This window comes from Podarcis gaigeae, assembly GCF_964106915.1.
Source record: "Podarcis gaigeae genome assembly, chromosome: Z".
Classification (NCBI taxonomy): Eukaryota; Metazoa; Chordata; class Lepidosauria; order Squamata; family Lacertidae; genus Podarcis; species Podarcis gaigeae.
In genome coordinates this window covers 31,652,818-31,672,176 of record NC_139691.1, presented here as the reverse complement: position 1 = coordinate 31,672,176, position 19,359 = coordinate 31,652,818, and the positions used below count along the sequence as shown (strand labels likewise).

Genomic DNA, 19,359 nt, shown 5'->3' with positions numbered 1-19,359 from the left:
TCCGGCTTGCTTTTATCAGCCAGGATGGACAAGGATCAAGAAGACAGCTGGTTGGTTTCACTCGTCCAAGCAGCCTGTCCGCATCCTAAGAGATAACAGATTGGAATTGATCCCATATAACATGACTAGACAGGACTCTAGCACTCTCCCGTCCCGGCCCTGCTCCCACGGTGGAGTCTACCTCCTTCCAAATTGGAGACCCATGTTCTACAATTTATCTGGAAGAGAATGGTGGAGTCCTCTCCATTACTAGATGCACGGGGTTAAAACATCTGATCCTTTCCCCTGTTCAGGTCTTTATTCTCTCTCTCTCTTCTATCTCCTTTCTCACTGGAGAGAACCAAGTGCCAGGATCCCACACTTCCAGTCTGTTTTAAGAGGTTAGTGGCAGAGATTCCTCTCCTCTTTTGAGCAAAGTTCAGATGCCCGCTCTGCAGCTTTTAAAGAGAGTAGGGAAGTCTCAGCTGCAGGCGGATCTTGCCCCTTCTTCGCCTGTTCCTCTAGCACAATCTGCAGGTCAAAGATATAGTCGATGACATGCTGCAAGATTTCCACTTGGCTGACTTTAGGGCTTTGCGGGATCCTCGGCACCAGCTCACGCAGCTTGGAGTAGCAGTCATTCATGTTGTAAAGGAGGTTCTTGGGCTCCTCCTGAGCTGGGCTCTGGTTTTCTTTTTTTGGCAAGACTCATCGCATTTTATTGAAGGCCTGTGCAGCAGGAGTCACTGGCCGAGGGGCTTCGTTCTGTTGTTCGTTCCCTGGGTGATGGTGAGGCTCTGATCAGAGAGGCAGCACACAGCTTGCTTCCTAGCAGCTCCTTACTGATCTGACGGGGCTGATTCCTTTCATGGCCATGAAGGAGGAGAAACCAGCAGGGATTTGCAGAAGGGCAGGATTTCCTTCCTTAAGGCAGGAGAAGCAAGCAAGCAACCTCGAGAGAGAGAGAGAGATCGATACTGCCCCTTGCTTGCCAGCCTGGTTGATTCTCTATTGTGTGCACGCAGAAAATGCTTCTCTTTGCAAAAAAGCCCCATGTATATATTTTAAAAACAGAAATGCTAACTTTGCAGTAGCAAATATTTTTACTGATCATAAAGTTGAGCGGTAGTTTTCCTCCTCTTCCTCTTTAAATTTTTAAAATTGGGTTTTACAGTTATACAATGTTAAAATCAGCATAATCATCTTAAACAGAAGAAGAGAAAAGGATGAAATAAAATCCAGTTCTCCCCTCACCCAAAGACTCCCCTCAACTTCCCCTTCTGGTTCTTTAAGCATTTACTAATTCAATTACATTATTTTATCTCAATTTCAAAGTCTTCTAACTAAATGCTCTTATATTATCATTTTTATACAATATTATTCAATTTCCATTGTACACCTGGTTGTTTCCCCTTCTTCCTCTTCTTTTTAAAGGGTTTTTTATTTCTTTATTTTTCAAAAAACAAACTCTTCCATAGCTGCAGTTTAGGATTCAAAATAACATCAACCATCCTGCTCTGACACTCTCCCCAGTTTGCCGCCTTTACCAGACTGCAACCTCTTCCCCCTAGGTCACCCATTGTGAAGACTCTCCTTTCAAACTTTGCTTTGTTTTCTGAACTAACTCAGAACTGCAGCAGGGGCCCCACCCAGCAGCTATCTGGTCCAGAAACCCATTCCCCTTGACTTTTCTTAATGGCCCATTCCTTCCTTCTTTTCTTCCTTCCACCACGTAGTTCTTTTATTATTAACATTTTAAAGTTTTTCAGTTGCACAAAGTAAAGTTGTACAAAATAAAGTTGTACAAAATAATGGTGTGAGAGCCATGTCTCGTCTCCCAGGCACTTTCCCGACATGGGGAAGCTGGCCTGGCTTGTATTTTAATGCTTGCTAAACCTACTGTCTGGCATCCAGTTCTAACACACCACACGCCGGTTGAATTCTAACATTTACTGGATCCAGAAATTTAGGATGTCTGGCACCCACAAACTCATAACTCTGCGGAGAAAATGCTAGGGTGCCACCTCCTCTCAGGGTGGGGGTGGCAGAGCTGAGAGCGGTGAGGATCGTCCCCAGGAATCAACACTTCAGACCAACTCCCCACCAAGCATGGGAAAAGGGCTGGACCTTCTCCCCAGAGAATGAGGCTTGTTGGAAATTGAAGATCAAGCCATTAGTGTGGGCATCACAGAATTCCACACGACCCTCATCATATAGTCTAGGGACACCCGGATCTTCCTGGGCTCATAAGTCAAGCTCAAAGGGGTCTGCTCAGGGTGGGTTGAAGCCCAGAAGTGATCAGATGAGGCTGACTCATCCTTTGCCTTCCCAATGGCCCAGATCCCCTCAGAAGGAAGCATGCTGACAAAGCCTTTGCGCCTGACAGACTCTTTTGCAACCCCTACGGCCCAGGTGGCCCATTCCCTTTCCTCCTTCTCCTCTTCCACCACCACCTCCCACCAATATCTTCCTGAGGTGAATTTTGCATGGCCCAGTACGTAGAGCATGCTGTTGAATCTCCCAGGGTTGTCCAGCGTGTCCTGCCTTCCCCTTCTTCTTCTCAAACTCTTCACGGTATAAAAAGAAAAGGGTGTTTTGTTCCTGGCTCCAGAGTGACACTCACTTTGTTCAGTGCCTACATCGGTAGCCCTTTGCATTTCTCCATGGTATCCTTCCTGAGTGTAAATTATGAGTGTAAATTATGAGTGTAAATTATGAGTGTAAATTATGAGTCTCTCTTCCATGCCTGGAGAGATTCCCAGCAGTGTCCGCCTTCTTTTCAGCTCCTGAAACCTGGTCACTGTAGTCCCGATGCCCTTCAGGAACTCAATTGCGGGCAGGTGGCACTTCTTCTCCATTTCTGTGCGTCTCACACTGAGACCGGCGATATCCTCCGAGAGCTTGATGATATTTTTTTTCCTTTTTCTTCTTCATCTCCTTCTCCAGATCCTCCAGCTCGGTCAGCCAAAAGCGCTGCAGCTCCTCCAGGAAGTTGCGCATCTGCTCAAAAGCACCCATGATCTTGTTCTCCTCCTCCTCTAGCTCTGCCGGATATGCCTGGCTCTTTCTTCTTCAGCCAGTTTCAATTCCATAATCACTCGTGTCTCTTGCACCAGAAACTGGACTATTTGCTTCAACCACTGTGAAGCCTGGTCCAGATTAATGAGTTCGTGTTTGCTGTGCTTTTTTGACCTCTTGCAGACAATGCAGATGTGCAAGCCCTGCAGAAAAGGTGCAAGGGTTCCCCATGTCCCTCGCAACCGGCTCTCCCCACCCGATGGGTTAACTTCTTCTTTCCCTCCAATTTTTAAAATTTATTTTCATCATTTATCACAAACATAACATATAACACACACAACACAAAATATACATTACAATACTAAAGTAAAAAAAACAAAAATAATAGCCTTATTACTTTTAAAACTCAATTTTAAATACAACACAATTAACAGATTATATTATAAATGATATTATAGGTTCCCATATACCCCCACTTCACCCTCCAAAAATGTTAAAAAACTATAATCCAAAATATACATACAAGCTGCATATATGCAAAGTTGGGTTTTTTTGTTGCCCTTTTTTCTGACAGATCAGTCCACATTTGTCACAAGCTGTTGCAATGTTGGAAGTGTGCAATTTCAGTAAGAAATCTCCTGACCAGTAAATTAGCATGGAGAATCTGAGTGTTCAGAGCTTTAAAAATAATAATAATAATAACCTGCCCAGTCTCACACACAACCCCCACAAAATTTCTTCTTGTGCAAAGTTTCTTCTTGTTTCATACAGCAATACAATAGTTATTAAAAAGTGGGCTTGCTTTCACTGCCCCCCCCCTCCCCAGCCTGCAAATTTTGTTTTCAGGCCATTGGAAGAGAATAACAGATTGAGGGCACAAAGTTGTTTCTGGAAGACCAGTCAAGGCAACGGAAACTGGCTGGCCAGACCCATTCTCTTCCAGTTTATCTGGAAGAGAATGATGGTGGTCTCTTCATTACTGGATGCACAGAGTTAATACATCTGATCCTTTCCCCAGTCAAGGTCCTTTTTCTCTCTCCTCTTCTATCTTCTGTACAACTGGAGAGGGCCTATGGAATCTGACGTGTTGCAAGATTTCCACGGCTGACTTTGATGCCTTGCGTATTTCTCCAGCAAACCCTATTTTACTTGTCTTTCATTCAGTTGGAAGTATTGGAGCCAGTCTGTCAAATATTTATGGATTTCAAAGTCCATTCCTCTTAATTTATTAATTTCCCCCTCTAATAACATTTTATATTTTGCCCAATTTCCCTTCATGTTTTTCTTAACACCAAAGGCTTCAATTGGTAAAATGCACCAATATATATTTTATCCATGGTTTATATAATGTTTGAGTTGTGTAGCTGCATCTTCTGGAAGGTGTTTGCAAGGGATTGAATCTTGGTGTAGAAATGGAGAAAGGACACTTGTTTTGAGGGGTTTGGGAATACCTGGCTACGAGTAACACAGGTGCATCCTCCTCAAATTTGGAGTGTGTGCAGTAACTGAAAAGTTCATTAAGGGCAGGGTGTGAACTGTGCTGTACCACCTGAAGGCATGTTTGGAATGGAATCCATTTTGGTGTAGGAAACGGCTGAGGCATACGTATTGCTGATGTATGTACAGAAACTATGGAGAAACCTGCAATTTTTCTATTTTAAAAGGAAAGATAGTAATATAGCAGCAGGTATGAAGAGGAACGTTTTAGCATATGGAGGAGGAAAGTGAGAGTAAAAGAAGGTGAGGGGAGCAGAAAACCACAGATGTCCTGCACATTCAAGTTGACAGTGTTGCTGCCGCCGTGGGAAATGTAGAGCTGTTTAAGTAATTGAAAAGTTCTTGAATCACAGGGTTTGAATTGTATGCCTGTAGCACTTGATGGCGTGTTTGCAAGGGAATCCATCTTGCTATAGGAAAGGGCTGAAGTGTTCATGTAGCTGATATCTGTACAGAAACTGTGGGAAATCCTTTAATTCTATTTACCTAGCATAGAGGAAGGGGGTGGGATTGTGGGGGGCTGCGGAAACCACCCCTCTGCAAATGGCCACGTGGACCAGCAGGGCAGGGAGGACAGGGTGAATGTGGCCCCATGGCATCCATGATGAAGCCAAGAACTCGGCCCGCCTTGTTCCAGGCCTCCACTAGCAGAAGGAGGAGGAGGAGGAGGAGGAGGGGAAGGAAGGAAGGAAGGAAGGAAGGAAGGAAGGAAGGAAGGAAGGAAGGAAGGAAGGAAGGAGCGAGCCAGCTCTTTGCTGCTTTCCAAGCAGAGCACCCTTTCTGGCTGTTAGGATTCCCTCCTCTTTTTTGTTAATTAATCCCTGAATGCACCTCCCTAATGACTGCGCCAGATGTAGCACTGCCTTTCACTTCTCTCCTCTTGCAGAGAGAATGAAAAAGCCATATCAATGTGCTTGGAATTCTTCAAGTCCAGAATCTGGCTCTTGTGGCTCTTGTGCCAATGCCCTTTTTGAGATGCAGTTTCACTAGAATGGTCACTTCTAACCTGGTGCTTTTCATAAATAAGGGGAATACTGAAGAGTGAAATCAAAGCCTTTGAATAAGACACAAACACAGGTGAACAGCCACAGCCACACCAGAAACTTGAGTGAGTCCACAAAGTCATCCATTGGGAAGAGGCAGTTGAACTCCTAAACTGTGCTGTTGAAGGGGCCAAGCAGCATAAGGGTGTATCTTTGGACAAGCAACATCTTAATCTAAGTAACCCCTTAATGGCTAGCCAATCTAAGGGCTTTTCGAAAAGGGATTTGATCTTGGTGCAGAAAAGGAGTGATGAGTACATATAGCTTTGCTGCTTTCCAAGCAGAGCGCGCTCTCTGGCTGTTAGGACCCCTTCCTCTTTTTTGTTAATTAATCCCTAAATGAACCTTCCTAATGACTGTGCCTGATGAAGCCATGCCATTCACTTCTCTCCTCTTGAAGCATAAACTCTGCTGATGTATGTTAAGAAACTGCAGCAGAAATTGCAGTGTGTGTGTGTGTGTGTGTGTGTGTGTTTGGGTTTTTTAAAGAAACACCAGTTTAAGATTTATTATGCAAAAAGCCTTTAGGAAAAGTTTTTTTAAAAAACACACACCAAAGGAAGTACAATTCATGGATGAAGAAATCAACCTTCATGCCAAAAAACTCTCTCTATTAGAGTTGAGCAACAAAAACCATGAGGCAAAACAGCCCTAAGACAACTCACTTTACATGTTCTTGAAAGTCCCCCTCACCCCAAAAAAATTATGTTAAAATATACATAAAAGCTGCATATATGCAAAGTTGTTTTTAGTTGTTGTTCCCCTTTTTTCTGAGCAAATGACAGACTACTCCACATTTGTCACAAGCTCATTCAATGTTGGAAGTGTGCGATTTCAGTAAGAAATCTCCTGACCAGTAAACTAGCATGAAAAATCTGAGTGTTCAGAGCTTTAATAATAATCCGCCCAGTTTCACACACAAACCCCACAAAATTTCTTCTTGTGCAAAGTTTCTTCTTGTTTAATACAACAATACCATAGTTATTAAAAAGTGGGCTTGCTTTCACTGCCCCCCCTCCCTGACCTGCAAATTTTGTTTTCAGGCCGTTGGAAGAGAATAACAGATTGAGGGCACAAAGTTGTTTCTGGAAGACCAGTCAAGGCATCAGCAACTGGCTGGCCAGACCCATGTTCTACAGTTTATCTGGAAGAGAATGGTGTAGGTCTCTCCATTACTGGATGCACAGGGTTAAAACATCTAATCCTTTCCCCTGTTCAGGTCTTTATTTTTTTTCTCTCTCTTCTATCTCCTGCCTCACTGGAGAGAACCAAGTGCCAGGATCCCAAACTTGCAGTCTGTTTTAAGAGGTTAGTGGCAGAGATTCCTCTCCTCTTTTGAGCAAAGTTCAGATGCCCACTCTGCAACTTTTAAAGAGAGTAGGGAAGTCTCAGCTGCAGGCGGATCTTGCCCCTTCTTCGCCTGTTCCTCTAGCACAATCTGCAGGTCAAAGATGTAGTCGATAACATGCTGCAAGATTTCCACTTGGCTGACTTTGGGGCCTTGTCACATTGTGTTAAACACAATGAGCTTCACAGAAAACAGAGCATGGAATCTAGAAGCATCCTCAGTTATATGCTAACGCTTGATTGGAGTACTCTGACTCAACAAAATAAATAGAAATGCAACATAGTCATCACAATTAATTTACTAGTCTCTTCAAGACTGTATTTTTTTTCCAGTGTTTTGGTCTCCTGCTATATATGTAGAAATACACTTTACAATACAAATTAGTTATACTGGGGGGAAATCGGGGGCGTATAAAAAATAAGATTTTCTACATAGCTTCCCCACCACTATCGTCTCCACCAGTTTGCCCCAGATTTGGAAGGGGCAGTATTAACATTCCAATTTTTCCTCCATCTTTCTTCCTCTTCCCCCCCTTTTGAGAAAAGGTCTGGGTCATCCGAAAAATTTACTTGCAAGACAGAAGTCACTGTCCTGTCCTTTTAGCTTCCGCTGTCCTTTGTGTTCTGAGGTGTGCATCCTCAGAAAAGGTTGAGTGCTTTAAGTGAGACAAAAGTTCTTTGATGGTAGGATGTGAATTGTGGAGGAGATTATACATTGAATGGTTTTGCGCCATAGGCTGTATTTAGAAGTGTTGATTATTGTTTTGGTGTTCCTGGTTATTCTGTTAGGGCTTCTGTCCACCCCCACCCCCCTCAATGTTTCTTTCACACGGCATTACCTGTTGTTCCATGGAACTGTGTTTTTTCCATGTTTTACAAAGGAAATGGGGCTGCTGCAGTTGGAAAGATGCCTTACTTGGTCATATGGCACAAATGGTTGAAGCCCCATGGTGTTAAAGGAGCACTCTGAATGTTCTGCCATTTGGGAGCAATCTGCAGAATGTTTTAGTTTTCTCTGTCCCTATGTGTTCTGAGGTGTTCATCCTCAGAAAAGGTTGAGCATTTTAAGTGAGAAAAAAGTTCTATAATGGCAGGGTGTGAATTGTGGAGGAGATTATACATTTTAGATAGATATTTTCCTTTAGGCTGGGTTAGAGTTCCCTTTAGTTTTGATATTTCTCCAGCAAGCCCTATTTTCCTTGTCTTTCATTCAGTTGGAAGTATTGGAGCCAGCCTGTCAAATATATATGGATGTCAAAGTCCTTTCCTTTTAATTTATTAATTTCCCCTCCTAATAACATTTGATATGTTGCCCAATTTCCCTTCATGTTTTTCTTCCTAAAGCCAAAGGTTTCGATGGGTGAAATGCACCAAGGAGTTGTAGGTTCCAGGATATATTTATATTCTATCCATGGTTTATATAAGGTCTGAGTTGTGTGGCTGCACCTTCTGGTCAGGTGTTGGCAAGGGATTGAATCTGGGTGCAGAAAAACAGAAAGGACACTTGTGTTGAGGGGTTTAGGAATACCTGGCTGCGAATAACACAGGTGCATCCTCCGCAAATTTGGAGTGTGTGCAGTAACTGAAAAGTTCATTAAAGGCAGGGTGTGAACTGTGTGGCTGTACCACCTGAAGGCATGTTTGGAACGGAATACATATTGGTGTAGGAAAGGCTGAAGCATACATATTGCTGATGTATGTAAAGAAACTGTGGAGAAACCTACAATTTTTTATTTGAAAAGGAAAGATAGTACTTGAGCAGCAGCTATGAAGAGGAAAGCAGAAACTGTGGGAAATCCTGTAATTCTATTTACCTAGCATAGAGGAAGGGGGTTGTGGAAACCACCCCTCTTGCAAATTCCACCGATTATGAAGCCAGGAACTCGGCTTGCCTTGCTCCAGGTCTTATTAGCAGCAGAAGAAGGAGGAGGAGGAGGAGGAGGAGGAGGAAGGGACGGAGCAGCCAGTTCTTTGCTGCTTTCCAAGCAGAGCACCCTTTCTGGCTGTTAGGATGGATCCCTTCCCTTTTTTTGTTAATTGATCCCTGAATGCACCTCCCTAATGACTGCGCCAGATGTAGAACTGCCTTTCACTTCTCTTCTCTTCTCTTCTCTTGCAGAGAGAATGAGAAATCCAATATTTATTTTATTTCAAAACCATTTTTTTTACAAACATCAAATTCAAAATCTATATTCATTTTCTAACATAAGCCTATTACATAGATTACCCAAATTAAAATATATCTAAATAATCTAAGCTTCCATTTGTTCTATGTGAATACAACACAATTAACAAATTATATTATAAATGATATTATAGGTTCCCATATACCCCCACTCCCCTTCACCCATGTTTGATCCCAATATTTTACTTCTTCGATCTTGTTGTGTTGTTATAATTTAATAATTATTCAATTGATTCTATTATTTTCTTGCTTACGCCTGTATGTTTTACACATTCTCTATTAATATTTGAATTCCGGGACCATATTTTTTCATTTATTCCTTCACTCCATCCCACTCTCTAATTATTCTCTGATTTGAGTGGCCTCTAATAATTGCCGTCAATTTTCCTGTTTCTATAAACTCGCCGATTTTGTTTTGCCATTCTGATACCAATGGAATTTTCCCTCCCTTCAGTTTTTTTGCAATCAATATTCTGGCAGCTGTTGTTGTGTAAAGGAATAGATTTTTCTTGTCTTTGGGGATGTCATTAGATATTTGGCCGAAAGCTTTCATGAGGTTATCTACAGCAGGGTTGGGCAGGATAATAGCCCAAAATCTTTTACAAAGGAAATGGGGCTGCTGCAGTTGGAAAGATGCCTTACTTGGTCATATGGCACAAATGGTTGGAGTCCCATGGTATTAAAGTTTAAGACACGCCTGCAAGTAGCACTCAGAAGGTTCTGCCATTTGGGTGCAATCAAACTGCAGAATCCGATCTACACATCTGAACTTCCCATTCCTCTACTTCATCCACGACTAGCGGGCCATTTCCCTTGCCAGTCCCACTTCTCTGTGAAGTTATATCTCTCAGAGTGACCGAGATGTGTCCTTCCACATCTGTCACATGTCCCGCTCGGCTACCTATGGTGTGTGTCTCTTGCAGCTGATAGTGGCTGTCATTTGCTTCCCCATAACAACAACCCAATGGGGGATTACAAACATTAAATCCAAAATAATACTGTACAAACAAGAAAGAAAAACAAAACATACAAAAAAGAAAAGAAAAACAAAGTAAAAAACAAGACAAAAAAGCATACATCTACAAATATAGCCATATCATCATTTTTTATTTTTTTTCAAGCGGCACACCCAAAACACACACACACACAAGCTTCAGTGCTTCTTAAAAACAACAGGAGAAAAGGGTGTGTGGGATATTAGCAATTTCTCAAATCATTCACCCCATCCCCACCACAATGCATGGGTTTTTTAAGACCAGTAGAAGGGAACACGTTGTCAAATAAATACATTGCATAATCCACCATTTGCACAAGGGTTTGCCAGCTGTTTTGGCAAATTTTCGGCTGCTGAGCGGGTGGCCAGTCCCTCTGGCCATGTCTCTCCCGTGCCTGCCAAGACAGAAATAAAAAGTGCATGCACACCCAACTCTTCCGTTCCCAACGGATCTTGAGAAAAGACCTAGTTGGATTATCCAAGCCTCGAAAAAGCCCCATAGAGATGAGAAAGGAATTTTGAAAGATTGGCACTCTCCCCAACTTCCACCTTCAGCACCCTGTGCTTTTCAAGGGAGAAAACGGACAGCCATGGGGCTTTGTGTGGGTCTCAGAGGGGGAAGATATCTCAGTTGAAGAACTTCCCAAGTTTTCTCAGAAGCAGCCTGAGGTCGCATAACCCTACTTTTAAAAATGCCGGCCAGTTCAATGTTACTAGTGCAAACATAGCCACAGCTATGCAGGAGGAGAAATCCTATTTAATTCAATGGAGTTTGCTCCAGGGTAATAAGAGGCTTTAGGAATGCAACCTCAGGTTTTGGGGTTGTTGCTTTTTTGTTTAGTTTTAATAAACTAAAAAGTTTTATTTAAATAGTTTTAGCTTTCACTAGCTCCTGTTTTCCGAGCCGACGGAACTGTCCACAAAACTCTTTTAAGATCTGCAGGGTTGACCGACAAGAATCCCTTGCTGGCTGATTCCAGGGGCTGCAAATGGTGTCATTGTAACTCCTGAAGGAGGCATTCCAGGCTGAAAGGAATGCAAATGCATCCTCAGCAAATGTGGAGTGGTTGAAGTAACTGAAAAGTTCAGTGCTGGCAGGGTTTGAGTTGTGTGGCTGCAGGTATCCGATGGGGTGTTTGTGAGGGATTCAGTCTGCTTGGAGAAAAGGAATGAGAAAGTACATGAAGATTGCGGAAAAACTTGGAATGTGTCATAATGCAAAGTACTAATATTGCCTTAGTAAAACAAGCCAAGCCAAGGATATTCAAGATGAACCACACACCATTAGTGGGACATTTTTTCAGGATAGAGCCCTACCATGACCAACATTTTAAAATTGGCTTGGCATCCTGCGATTATACTGGTTTTTGGTATTTTGATGTTGCTTATATTAGTGTGTGTTTTATATGTTAAAGTTAAACATTTGTATGGGGAAAAGGTACAGGTTTTTTTCCTCAGTGAGGGAAAGCGAAACAGATTAGCTAAGCATGGAAGAGGTAACCGTGTTGGACCAAGGGGTGGAGTTTATGGGCAATCTATCCGGAAGACATTTGTATTTCGAGGAGTTAGTGGTCTGACATGGTTACCCTTCCTGCTTTCTCTTCCTTCTCACTCTCTACCTCCTGAGCCGTGTATCAGGAGATTTTTAATGCTGGATGTTTTTAGACATCTTGTAAGTCCCCCAGAATCCCTTGGGAAAGCCAGCCAAATGGGTGGAGTATAAAGATGATGATGTTGATGATGATTTATTTATTACATATAGCTGATGTGCATACAGACACTGTGCAAAAACTTGCAATATTTTAGAAAGATGATTACTACAATCACAGTTGCAAACACTTTCTGTTTGCACTTTCTAAATGGCTAATATTATTTGATGAAACCAAATTAGCCCATGATTTCTTAGACCAAAAAAGCAACATTTGTAAGGGCAGTACAGAATTGACCAAGTGTGAAGGCTGGAGCACTTACAAGTAGCGCACACAAAATGTAAGCCACAAAGAGCAACGTGAAGGTGTTTCCATGCGATGGTTAACTTTGTGCCACAAGGTATAATGTGCATAGCCTTTCCCAGTGATTTTGATATTTCTCCAGGAAACCCCATTTTGTCTTGTTTTTCATTCAGTTGGAAGTATTGGAGCCAGTCTGTCAAATACTTATAGATTTCAAAGTCTTTTCATCTCAATATATTAAGGTAAAGGTAAAGGTACCCCTGCCCGTACGGACCAGTCTTGACAGACTCTGGGGTTGTGCGCCCATCTCACTTAAGAGGCCAGGGGCCAGCGCTGTCCGGAGACACTTCCGGGTCACGTGGCCAGCGTGACAAAGCTGCATCTGGCGAGCCAGAGCTGCACACGGAAACGCCGTTTATCTCAATATATTATTTCCCCCTCTAATAACATTTTATATGTTTCCCAATTTCCCATCATATTTTCCTTCTTAACAGCAAAAGCTTCGATGGGCAAAATGCACCAAGGGGTTTTAGGTTCCAGTAGTTTTTTGGGGGGAATGTTCAGGAATGCAAGAGAGGATATATTGTCTGATTATATCCTTTTCCAACTTGTGTTAACAAGTTCCACAATTTAGCAGAGTAACATTCCCCTTTTTTAGAACTTGCAGCGGATCTGTTTGCTCAGGCTCACTAAAGCCTCTATATTAACTGTTCTGGTATTTCCCCCTTTTTCCCTCATAAAAGATAAGACACAACACAGTTTTCTATAAAAGTATAAAAAGGTTTACTCACACATTCTGTTTACAATCGGATCCCAGAAGGCAGACTTAGCTTAGAAAAGTAACATCTACTTGGAAACTATTCCATAAGAAGACAGTCCTTTTGTCTTGGCTGGAAGCCAAGAGGACATCTTTGGCTAAGCAGATGTGGCTTCTTCGGTGCATGTGCAGAAAGAGAGAGAGATGGCTGCCCTGCCCTGTGCTTAGGTTTTTACCATATTTTTTCATGTATTCCTTCACTCCATCCCACTCTCTAATTATTCTCTGATTTGAGTGGCCTCTAATAATTCCATATTCAAAAGTATCCACACATCATGCAACACAATTCCCACCTTTATAACCAGTTGTGCTTGTTGTTCCATTCAAGCAACTCAATTATTGTGTTTCTTTCACTTAACAAAAAACTTCCATCACTGGTTCTCTAGACCAAGATAGTTGTTTCCTGGTCCTAAATATGTTACATTGAACTGTTTCCTTAATTGTTCTGCAAACTCCTTTCCCCCAAGAATTCTTGTAGCTGCCCCATTGCTATCGCCTCCACCAGTTTGTCCCAAATGGGGGGGGGGGATTAACATTCCAATTTCTCCTCCATTTTGCCTCGCTAGCCAGTCCCATTTCCTTGGCACTATGTGGTCAAATTCCTCGATGTGACCTAAATGTATTCATCCACATCTGCCATACGTCCCACTCGGCTACTTGTGCCCTGCACCAAATTTATTGTTTTATCCCATAGGCTGGCTTAAGATATGATGATAAAACAAAATATTTTGCTCTAATTGCCAATCATCCTAGTTCCTTCCTCTTGGTTAAAAATTGTTTATTTGTTTGGACACCTGTTATTAGGTCCTGCAGTATGCAAAAAGATAAAATCAAATGTTTCCCCTTTCCTCTCCTCCATCTTCGCCTCACCTGCCAGGCGTGGGCATTCATATTTGTCGCATGTCTCTCGCTGCTAACAGGGCCCTGGGCTTCCCGCAGCTGCTGGTGACAGTCATGTGCGGCCCCATAGCAAGAGCCCAGCACTGAGGGATGCCGGGCCTCTCAATATTGGGGGAACTGAGCACCCTGTCTAGAAATACTGAGGGGGCTAAAGCCCTAGGTGGCCAGGAGGTCTGCTCAGTGTGCCCTGCCTTGTACCTGCAGTCCGTGATTCCAACCAACGGAGGCAACGAGTCCTCAGCAGAGATTTAGCTCTGCTGGGATCAGTAGATTCTGCAAATAGCAAGGGGCTATTAATGGTTTTGCGCCATAGGCTGTATTTAGATGTGGTGATTATTGTTTTGGTTTTCCTGATTATTCTGTTAGGGCTTCTGTCCACCCCCACCCCCCTCAATGTTTCTTTTACATGGCATTACCTGTTGTTCCATGGAACTGTGTTTTTTCCATCTTTTACAAAGGAAATGGGGCTGCTGCAGTTGGAAAGATGCCTTACTTGGTCATATGGCACAAATGGTTGGAGACCCATGGTACTAAAGTTTAAGACATGCTTGCAAGGAGCACTCTGAATGTTCTGCCATTGGGGTGCAATCAAACTGCAGAATCTGAACTACACACGGGCTAATAGCCCAGAATGCACCATTGAATTTTTCTTCAAAAATCTGTGGGCCTGGTGTGACACAGTATCAAATTTCATTGGACAACATTGCTTTCACACATGCAAGCTTCTCTTCCCACCTTAAAATGGAAGCAAATAAGTCAAGATAAGGGGAGGACGGGAGGTTATCTCTGCTGCTGCTTTCCTAACAAATATTCTAAATTGCTAAGGGTTCATTTTGGCACAGGAAGATGTGCTGTTCTCTTCTTCACTCCAGTTCATCATGGTGAAGGTGATCTTGGGGTCCCTACCTGGCCCCGATGACAAAGGTGGTTCTGATAGATTGCGAACCACCTGGAAGAGTCTCCTGCTGCTGTTTTCTGCAGTTCTCTTCGCTGTTGCCACTTGGTAGGTTCAACGTTGAGCTCTAACCCGTGTCCGGTCCGATTCAGAGTGAGTTTTCCGCCACCGGCGCTCTAGCCATCTCAGCAATTGTTTCATCACCCTCAGCTCCAGGGAAAACCACGGGGCTGTCCGGTTTCCATGCAATCAGAGAGGACGCTTTGGAACCAGACAGTCAATAGCCCTGGTTAATTCCATATTCCAACTAGGGAATCAGCTGAAAGGCCATCAACATGGGATAAAACATCCCCTACCACACTCTGGAAACCACTTGGATCCATTAAGTGGCAGGGGCGGACCATCCAAATCGGTCCCACCTGCCTGCAGAGGGGAAGGGTCATGGAGAAGTCCAGTTGCACCCGGAAGTGATCTGACCATGGCACTTCTTTTGTTTCACTTTTACTTAATGTCAGATCACCAACATCCATAGAGGTGAACACCAGGTCTAAGGCATGTCCGCGGCTATGAGTTGGGCCAAACTTATGCGGGACAGCTGCATGGAGGCCATGCTTTCCACGAAGTCCCGAGCGGCCCCTTGTAAGGTCGTGTCTGCATGGATGTTAAAATCCCCTAGGACAACCAAGCTAGGTGTCTCCAGGAGAACATCTGCCACGACCTGAAGCAGCTTGGGCAGGGAATCCTTGGCACAACGGGGAGGTCGGTACACCAAAAGGAATCCTGTACTGCCCCTATTGCCCAGCTTCCAGAACATGCACTCAGAGAACTGGGTCTTCGCAATAGGATGCCTGGTGCAAACTAATGACTTCCTAAAAAACACTGCAACCCTTCCTCCCCACCCACATGACCTGGGTTGCTGTGCGTAAGAGAAACCTGGTGGACAAGCAGCAGCTAAGACCAGCCCATCTGCTTCATCCAACCAAGTCTCTGTTACACATGCCAGGTCAAGTCCTCCATCCACAATCAGGTCATGAATGGCAGTGGTCTTATTCATCATTGACCTGGCATTGCACAGCAACACTTTCAGGTCATGTGGGTTTCCCTTGCTGATTCCAATATCCTTCCGGTCAAGACCAGACCCGGAGGGAGGGATAGTCCTCAAACAATGACTAAACCTGCCTAATTGGTAATGAGATGGTCTGGTCTTAGCGTAGCTCTTCCTCCTGCTGCCCATGATCACTGAGATCGGGTGTCCTGGTGCTTCTGCCCCTGTGGATCCTGCCCCAGTCATTCTGTTGGCTGAGGCCCACTCCTAGGCAGCCCTGACCCTTTCGCCTTAAAAAGCAAAATACAAACTAGACAATAGCCTAACAAAATAGTAAAAGTAAAAACAAAGCCAAAAACAATTGTACTAAAATAAAACTAATCCCCACCGCAGCTCAACATTTATCCCACCCCAAACAAAAATAAAATAAAATAAAAATATATAAATAAAAACCACCGTTCACAGTGCAACAATGTAAAAATGCTTTTAAAACACTTTAAAACATGTAAAATCATTTTCGACATTTGCTGCAGCAGCAGCAGCAGTGTCCTGAGGCCTCGCTGGAGCCTCTTAAAGCTGTGGTGGTGAGCGTGGGCCCCGCCCCCTAGGCACAATGGAATTGGCCTGCAGGAGGGAGCGGCCTTCTCCAAAACTGGCAATGGCAGCAGCAGCAGCAATGTGTGACTTATTTGATAAGATATAAAACTTGATCCGTAACCAAAGCACTTTAAGTGAGACAAAAGTTCTTTGATGGCAGGGTGTGAATTAGTTTTGATATTTCTCCAGCAAACCCTTTTTTTCTTGTCTTCCATTTAGTTGGAAGTATTGGAGCCAGCCTGACAAATATATATGGATTTCAAATCTTTACAGAAGCCCCTTCTCTCCTCCCCCTCTAATATGGTTTTGGGAAGAGGCATTTGAACTCCTAAACTGTGCTGTTGAAGGGGCAAAGCAGCATAAGTGTGTATTTTTGGACAAGCTCCGCTACACACAGCAACGTCTTTATCCAAGTAAGCCCTAAATGGGTGGCCTTTGTCAGATTTCTGAATTGCCTGGATAACTCTCATGTGTGTGTGTGTGTGTGTGTGTGTGTGTGTGTGTGTATATGTATGTGTGTGTGTGTGTGTGTGTGTGTGTGTGTGTGTATTTGATTGCTTGGTGTACTTTATTTAGAGAATTTCAAAATATACAGAATATACAGAATATGAAGGCTCTTGCTGACATTTGGTGAGATGGGCAGGTGGCTCATATTCCAATTCCGCACCTCTTTCTTGCAATCCCTTGTGTATTCTAAAATAGATGGTCAAAGACAGGTGGACTAGGGGATGCAAGCAACCACACTCATCATACTGAACCCGGTCAATGCGAGCAGCGGGAAGAAGCTGGCTTTTGAGCTACTTCACATCAGTTTTCATGTTCTTGAAAGTCCCCTTCGCCCCAAGAAAATGATGTTTAAAAACTATAATCCAAAATATACATACAATCTGCATATCTGCAAAGGTAATTTTTGTTGCCCTTTTTTCTGAGCAAACGACAGATCAGTCCACATTTGTCACGAGCTGTGGGAATGTTGGAAGTGTGCGATTTCACAGTTCGGATGCCCTCTCTGCAGCTTTTAAAGAGAGTAGGGAAGTCTCAGCTGCAGGCGGATCTTGCCCCTTCTTCGCCTGTTCCTCTAGCACAATCTACAGGTCAAAGATATAGTCGATGACATGCTGCAAGATTTCCACTTGGCTGACTTTGGGGCCTTGCGGGATCCTCGGCACCAGCCCGCGCAGCTTGGAGTAGCAGTCATTCATGTTGTAAAGGAGGTTCTTGGGCTCCTCCTGAGCTGGGCTCTGGTTTTCTTTTTTTGGCAAGACTCATCGCATTTTATGGAAGGCCTGTGCAGCAGGAGTCACTGGCCGAGGGGCTTCGTTCTGTTGCTTGTTCCCTGGGTGATGGTGAGGCTCTGATCAGAGAGGCAGCACACAGCTTGCTTCCTAGCAGATCCTGACTGATCTGACGGGGCTGATTCCTTTCATGGCCATGAAGGAGGAGAAACCAGCAGGGATTTGCAGAAGGGCAAGATTTCCTTCCTTAAGGCGGGAGAAGCAAGCAAGCAACCTCGAGAGAGAGAGATCAATACTGCCCCTTGCTTGCCAGCCTGGTTGATTCTCTATTGTGTGCACACAGAAAATGCTTCTCTTTGCAAAAAAGCCCCATGTATATATTTTAAAAACAGAAATACTAACTTTGCAGTAGCAAATATTTTTACTGATCATAAAGTTGAGCGGTAGTTTTCCTCCTCTTCCTCTTTAAATTTTTTAAATTGGGTTTTACAATTATACAATGTTAAAATTAGCATAATCATCTTAAACATAAGAAGAGAAAAGGATGACATAAAATCCAGTTCTCCCCTCACCCAAAGACTCCCCTCAACTTCCCCTTCTCGTTCTTTAAGTATTTACTAATTCTGCTTACATTATTTTACCTCAATTTCAAAGTCTTCTAACTAAATGCTCTTATATTATCATTTTTATACAATATTATTCAATTTCCATTGTACACCTGGTTGTTTCCCCCTCTTCCTCTTCTTTTTTAAGGGTTTTTATTTTTTTATTTTTCAAAAAACAAACTCTTCCATAGCTGCAGTTTAGGATTCAAAATAACATCAACCATCCTGCTCTGACACTTTCCCCAGCTTGCCGCCTTTACCAGACTGCAACCTCTTCCCCCTAGGTCACCCATTGTGAAGACTCTCCTTTCAAACTTTGCTTTGTTTTCTGAACTAACTCAGAACTGCAGCAGGGGCCCCACCCAGCAGCTATCTGGTCCAGAAACCCATTCTCCTTGACTTTTCTTAATGGCCCATTCCTTCTTTTCTTCCTTCCACCACGTAGTTCTTTTATTATTAACATTTTAAAGTTTTTCAGTTGCACAAAATGAAGTTGTACAAAATAATGGTGTGGGAGCCATGGCTCATCTCCCAGGCACTTTCCCGACATGGGGAAGCTGGCCTGGCTTGTATTTTAATGCTTGCTAAACCTACTGTCTGGCATCCAGTTCTAACACACCACACGCCGGTTGAATTCTAACATTTACTGGATCCAGAAATTTAGGATGTCTGGCACCCACAAACTCATAACGCTGCGGAGAAAATGCTAGGCTGCCACCTCCTCTCAGGGTGGGGGTGGCAGAGCTGAGAGCGGTGAGGATCGTCCCCAGGAATCAACACTTCAGACCAACTCCCCACCAAGCATGGGAAAAGGGCTGGACCTTCTCCCCAGAGAATGAGGCTTGTTGGAAATTGAAGATCAAGCCATTAGTGTGGGCATCACAGAATTCCACACGACCCTCATCATATAGTCTAGGGACACCCGGATCTTCCTGGCCTCATAAGTCAAGCTCAGGGTGGGTTGAAGCCCAGAAGTGATCAGATGAGGCTGACTCATCCTTTGCCTTCCCAGTGGCCCAGATCCCCTCAGAAGGAAGCATGCTGACAAAGCCTTTGCGCCTGACAGACTCTTTTGCAACCCCTACGGCCCAGGTGGCCCATTCCCTTTCCTCCTTCTCCTCTTCCACCACCACCTCCCACCAATATCTTCCTGAGGTGAATTTTGCATGGCCCAGCACATAGAGCATGCTGTCGAATCTCCCAGGGTTGTCCAGCGTGTCCTGCCTTCCCCTTCTTCTTCTCAAACTCTT

At 43.6% G+C, this 19,359-nt stretch overlaps 1 protein-coding gene and 1 pseudogene across 23 annotated transcripts in view; one reads left to right on the top strand and one right to left on the bottom strand.

The window, feature by feature from the left end:
- Window positions 1-19,359, top strand: part of LOC310836723 (putative G-protein coupled receptor 34) — a 359,394-nt gene that overhangs the window by 308,868 nt on the left and 31,167 nt on the right. The window lies entirely within an intron of this gene.
- Window positions 142-849, bottom strand: LOC310837141 (DNA-binding protein inhibitor ID-3-A-like; annotated as a pseudogene). The gene is made up of 2 exons: window positions 727-849; window positions 142-661 (listed from the first exon to the last, which is right to left on the bottom strand). The product of its transcript is annotated as a DNA-binding protein inhibitor ID-3-A-like (transcript).